This window comes from Trachypithecus francoisi, unplaced genomic scaffold, assembly GCF_009764315.1.
Source record: "Trachypithecus francoisi isolate TF-2019V2 unplaced genomic scaffold, Tfra_2.0 Lachesis_group14, whole genome shotgun sequence".
NCBI lineage: Eukaryota > Metazoa > Chordata > Mammalia > Primates > Cercopithecidae > Trachypithecus > Trachypithecus francoisi.
Window position 1 is genome coordinate 8,622,010 of NW_022681459.1, and position 5,546 is coordinate 8,627,555.

General features: G+C 33.3%; 1 pseudogene across 1 annotated transcript; it reads right to left on the reverse strand.

The window, feature by feature from the left end:
- Positions 1-2,443: 2,443 nt before the first annotated feature.
- On the reverse strand, positions 2,444-2,941 carry LOC117095620 (annotated as a pseudogene). Its single transcript, XR_004442112.1, has one exon. The product of XR_004442112.1 is annotated as a 40S ribosomal protein S25-like (transcript).
- Between the last annotated feature and the right edge of the window lie 2,605 nt (positions 2,942-5,546).

Consider the following 5,546-nt stretch of genomic DNA (forward strand, 5'->3'; position numbering starts at 1 on the left):
TGTTCAATACAGTTATTGAGCACATGGTAGCGGTTTTTAAATGTAAAGAATAATAAAATTGAAAAAATGACGTGAAAATTTATCTCTTCAGGAAAATGCGAAAAACAATGAATATGGTTAGACATATGTCTTAATTTATGCTGTTATAAAAAAATCCATAGAATGGGTGGCTTCACCTAGATAAATTCATTTCTCATAGTTCTGAAGGCTGGGAAGTCAAAGGTCAAAGTGACAGCAAGTCTGTTGTCTAATGAGGACACTCTTCCTGATTTTCAGATAGCCCTCTTTTCATAGTATTCTCATATGGCAGAAAGCAAAGAGTTAGAGCAAGCTCTCAGGTCTCTTCTTATGAAGACATGAATCTAATTCATGAGAGTTCCACCTTCACAACTTAAATACCTCCCAAAGTCCCCACCTCCTAATATCATCACATCAGGAATCAGGACTTAAACATATGAATTTTGAGGGACACGGATATTGTCCATAACACTAGAGCCCTGGCTGCCCAAAATTTGTATCCTTGTATGCCAAATACATTTATTTCATCCTATTGAACTCCAAAGTCTTAATTCATTCCAACATCAACTATAAAGGGTAAAGTCCAAAGTCTTACCGGAACCTCATCTAAATTAGAGATAATACTTGAAACGAGATTCATTCTAAGACATAATTCTCGCAGCTGGCCTGTGAAACCAAACGAGTTATGTGCTTCAAAAATATAAGTGTAGGACAGGCATAGAGAAGACATTTCCATTTGGAAAGGGAGAAATAGGAAAAAAAGGAAGGGATGATGTGTCCCAAGCAATTCTCAAATGTAGCAAGGAAAACTCTATGATTTCTTAAGGCTTGAGAACAATCTCCTTTGGCCTGATATTTTACTTTCATACCCAGTGGGCTAGTACTGTTATCCCCACAGCTCAGTGCCCCATGCTGTGGCAATCTGTAGCGGCCCCACCCATGCCGAGGCTCTTCTGGGTAGGAGGTCATGCTCCAGGGATTTGCAGGGTGGCTTTGCATCCGCAATTTCTTTAGGAAGCCTTCTGCCCTGTTAAAAGTTAGACAGTGTCCCTAATGATTTCTGAATCGCTTTCAGTGATTCTTCATCCCTTTTCTTGAAGAACAGCACACATTTCTTGAAGAAGAGCACACATTGACAGTCTTGTTTCATTACATCTCATTTTCCGTGTTTCCTTTAGTCCTCGTGTTTTGCTGAATCATGCTATCTCTATTCTGGGCTTCTATTGAGAGAACTGGGAGTTTCTGGTTCACCCCCACACTAATCTCCTTAACAAATGGTTAGTTTGCCACACCATTACTGTCCTCCTCCAAACAAACACTCATTCACATCATGTGTGTGTGTATATATACACATGTATACACATATATACACATATATATGTGTATATGCTTTAAATGTTTTAAATATTTAAGTCCTGGGTTTTTTTTTTTTTTTTTTTTGGCTTAATTTCTTTTCCAAGTCATTTATCTCTTTTTTCATTTTATTGTAAACAGTCAGGTGAAATGAAACCATTCCTTAAACATTTTGGTTAGAAATGATGCTTTGAGTTAAATATTCAATATCGTAATTTATACGTTCTATCTTCTACAAAACATTACTACACAAATACAGTTCATCCAAGTTCTTTGCCACTTTATAGCACAGATTATTTATCTGCTTTCTAATAACATCTTGCTTATTCCCATTTCAGACATCATTAGGATGACCCTTATAACTCACATTTCTACTAACATTCTGTTCATGATTACTTACGTGTTTTCTAAGAAGATTAACACTTTCTTGACAACTCCAATTTTCCCTTTCCGAGCTCTAACCAGAATTGCCTTTAGAAGCGTCCTTCATGGCAGTATTAGCTTCTTTTAGCATTTACTCAGAACGCTTCCAGTTTCTGTCCATAACCTAGTTCCAAAGCTACATTTATATTTTGAGATATTTGTTACACCACCATCCCACTCTCGGTACTAATTTAACTCTTAGTCATTCAGTCCATAGCATTATCTGAATATAAAACTAATATACTCAATTTAAGATGCTGTAATAAATGGAGTAATATAGTCTTATAAGCTGAAATTGTTATCTCATAAATATGAGTTAAATACTCAAATATTTAAGTATGTTGAACATTAAAAAATTAAATGTATTTTTGTTAGATCACACTGTGATTAAGAATAATTCAATATATGAGAAAAATGTTAAAGTAACTATAAATCCCATCCTTCAGGTCCAAATCATCATGAGCATTAGATAAAACTCATTTCTAACATTTTCTATTGCTATTACAGATAGAAGCATTGATAGGATAAGAAAAAGAAAGAAAAGTTTTACTTAAAACAGATTGTTACTTTGTGTGATGTGTTCCAATCTAGTTAGTATATTTCTTAGATCCTAGAAGGAGAAATGGAAGTGTATGCAAAGCAAGTGTTGTTTTTTTTTTTTTTTTTGATTTCATCAAGTTTTATTTTTCCAAATGTACAGTTGGTTAGACCTATTCATGCATCTTCACCAGCAGCTGGAGCATCTCCGCCCTTGGTATTTCTGGTGTAAATTACTTGAGCTCTGTGCTTTGAAACCAGTTTGATAAGTCCTTTACTAAGGAGCTCCTGAAGGGCTGCCCTGGCCAGAGAGCCTCGAATCTTCAGTCTCTCAGAGACCACAGCTGGGGTTATAAGTTTATAGTTGGGAACTTCCTTACAGTTTGTCGTAGGTAGCTTTGTCAAACAAGACTAAGTTATTGAGCTTGTCCCGAACTTTGCCTTTGGACCACTTCTTCTTTTTGGCCTTGCCCCCGGATTTGTTCACTGGGTCTTTGTCTTTCTTGGCCGACTTTCCGGCGTCCTTCTTCTTCTTGTGGTCCTTGGGCGGCATTGCGAAGCTGGGAGAGCAGCAGCTGACACCACAGACTTGCTAAGATGTCGGACAAAAAGGCAACAAGTGTTTTTAATAATGTTTAATTACTGAATAGTTATTAATGACATTAAAAACCCCACAACACTACAAGTGAATAGAAACAAATATGAAAAACTTAATACATTAAGCAAATTAAATACTGGTACTTTCTTTCACTCTTAGATTCATGTAAATTTATGTTTCTCATTACTCCAACTAACAGTACTCTTAAAACAATGAAATTTATAGTGATACTGCCTCTGGAATTGATGTGGGTGAAAGAAACATTGGTTTTAGAGTGAGACAATTGTGAGTTCTAAACTGTCTCCAACACTTTCTCTATTGTCCATGGACTATTTTAAACACTTCAACCATAGTTTATTTATTTTGTTTCTGATATAGGATAATGAATTACAATCACTTTTTTTTTTCAGTTTTAAGAGTTACAAAAATAGCAATCCTATTATTTCTTTGTAAAAATAACTGAATGAGTGTCTCTCCAGGGAGGTGCATCCTGAGACTTAGAAGAAGAGGACTTACTTGAATACAGACATCATAAATTAATTATGATTTTCTTAATGAAAATTGACTCACAGAATCATTATGTGTGAAATATGCATCTTTATTTAATGAATTATTATTCAAACTACCTCTGAAATATTTAATAAACTATTTTTAAATTTTGAACCGTAAAATTTGAATTCAATCAGTATATTAAGAATTTATAATTATCATATAAGAAAAGAAAGTCCTTCTAGAATAAATTAAATGAATATTTGAAATAAACAATTGTAAAATAAGACATAAGACCTTATGTAAGCTTTCCAAAATAAACACAGAGATATATCATTCCGTAGGGAATCAGAGTTTCTTCAGAAACAGATTTCACACTGTTAACTTAGGAACATCAGGCAACTTGATAGGATGGTGTCCCAAAACGACATCTCGAATAACATTTGAAAGCCGTTTAAATAATCACTGAATTTTTTGATGATATAAAATGTATTTCATAATTATCTGTTATTTATCCAAGAAGATAAAAGGAAAAAATTCAATGAAGAATCTTTATGAAGGATAGACTCCAACCCAATATTGAGAAAGAAATTCATTACCTAAATGGCTAATTTTTAATGGATTGCAGCTTGTATTTTATGTTTTCCTTATAATCGATTAGAAATAAATATTTTTATATTAACAAAATGTATTGCTAAAAGCAGTACATGAAAATATCAGCTTAACAAATATTGAATCATAAACACCATTTGGTTGATAGTTTTATGTATTCTAACAAATAGCATTGTACGTGCTGACTTTTACCGATTTTCTTTTATGAAATGATGAGCATAATCTCCTTAATGTAAAATAATATTTTGGCCAGACTGAGTCCTCTTACTGAACAGTGGTTAAGCTAAAATGCATTTATTTAGGGTCATAAAAGGTCAGTCACACATATCCTGAAAGATTTGTTGTCTGATTCTTCCTTTGCAAATTCTCGGGTTCTACTCACTAGAAACTTTAGGGATAACTTGATTATTAGAGTTGCAAATACTCATAGCTGAGTTCAACTGTACATTTTTTATCTACTATTTTCATGAAATTGCAAAGTGCCAAGCACCTGCAATAAAAATAACAACAAAACATCTGAGCCATTGTCCTTAAAAAAAAAAAAGCAAAACAACATATTAGGTTACAACATGTCATTGGGGAAGCAGAGCTTGAGTAAGACTTTGAGAAAAGCTTCGAAATTGAGAAAGGAATAGTGGGAGTGGGGGTGATAAGGGAGAATGTTGATCCTCTAAGGTTAAGACAGTGTCTACGGGAGCGTAAATATCACTGTTTGATTATCATGGAAGGTTTTCACAGGAAAGAGTAAGAAGGGAATTTGGAATGGGAGCAGGTCGTGCAGGTCATGAAAAGAGCAAGGTATCCAAGAATGATGACATAGGCCGAGTATTTGGGGAAATTATTCTAGTAAATTTGTGAAGTATATATAGTGAATATCAGTAGCAGGCTATTCTTTATGCAAACAGATGATTGAGTACAGGTTCAAGGATCGTTTCTGGACTTCATTACCTCTCACAGTGGAGCAAAGCAAAACCACTTATCCCGGGAAGTTTTACTACTTAGTGAGTTTAAATAAATACCAATATTAATTCATATTTCATTATGCAATTATATTAATTATGTTTGTATCTCATCAGATATATGTAGTATATTCTCTTGTTATGTAACTCAGAAAATTTCTTAAATGTCTACTTTCTACGTCTCATGTCTGTAAGATGAGTTTAACAATATTACTAAAAGAATTTTGAAAGGTAATTAACACTAAGAAAAAAATACATATTTTTACTTTAAAATACTTGAGTTTTTTAATTTTATGGTCATTAATCTATTTTAAATAGTATGGTATTAAATCGTTTAAAATAACAGCATAGTAGAGTGATTTCAAATTTTCTGGAAACATACTCAATATGTGAAAATAAAATCTCTGTTACATCTGCATGAGTGCTATGACTTAGAATAATAGTGTGCTATAATAAAGATGCTATTTTTATTGTCCTAAAATATTGACATACTTTATCTATTTTCTTTCCTTTAAAATAATATAGGACAGAAAAGGTAATGCTTTTAGAAGCACTCA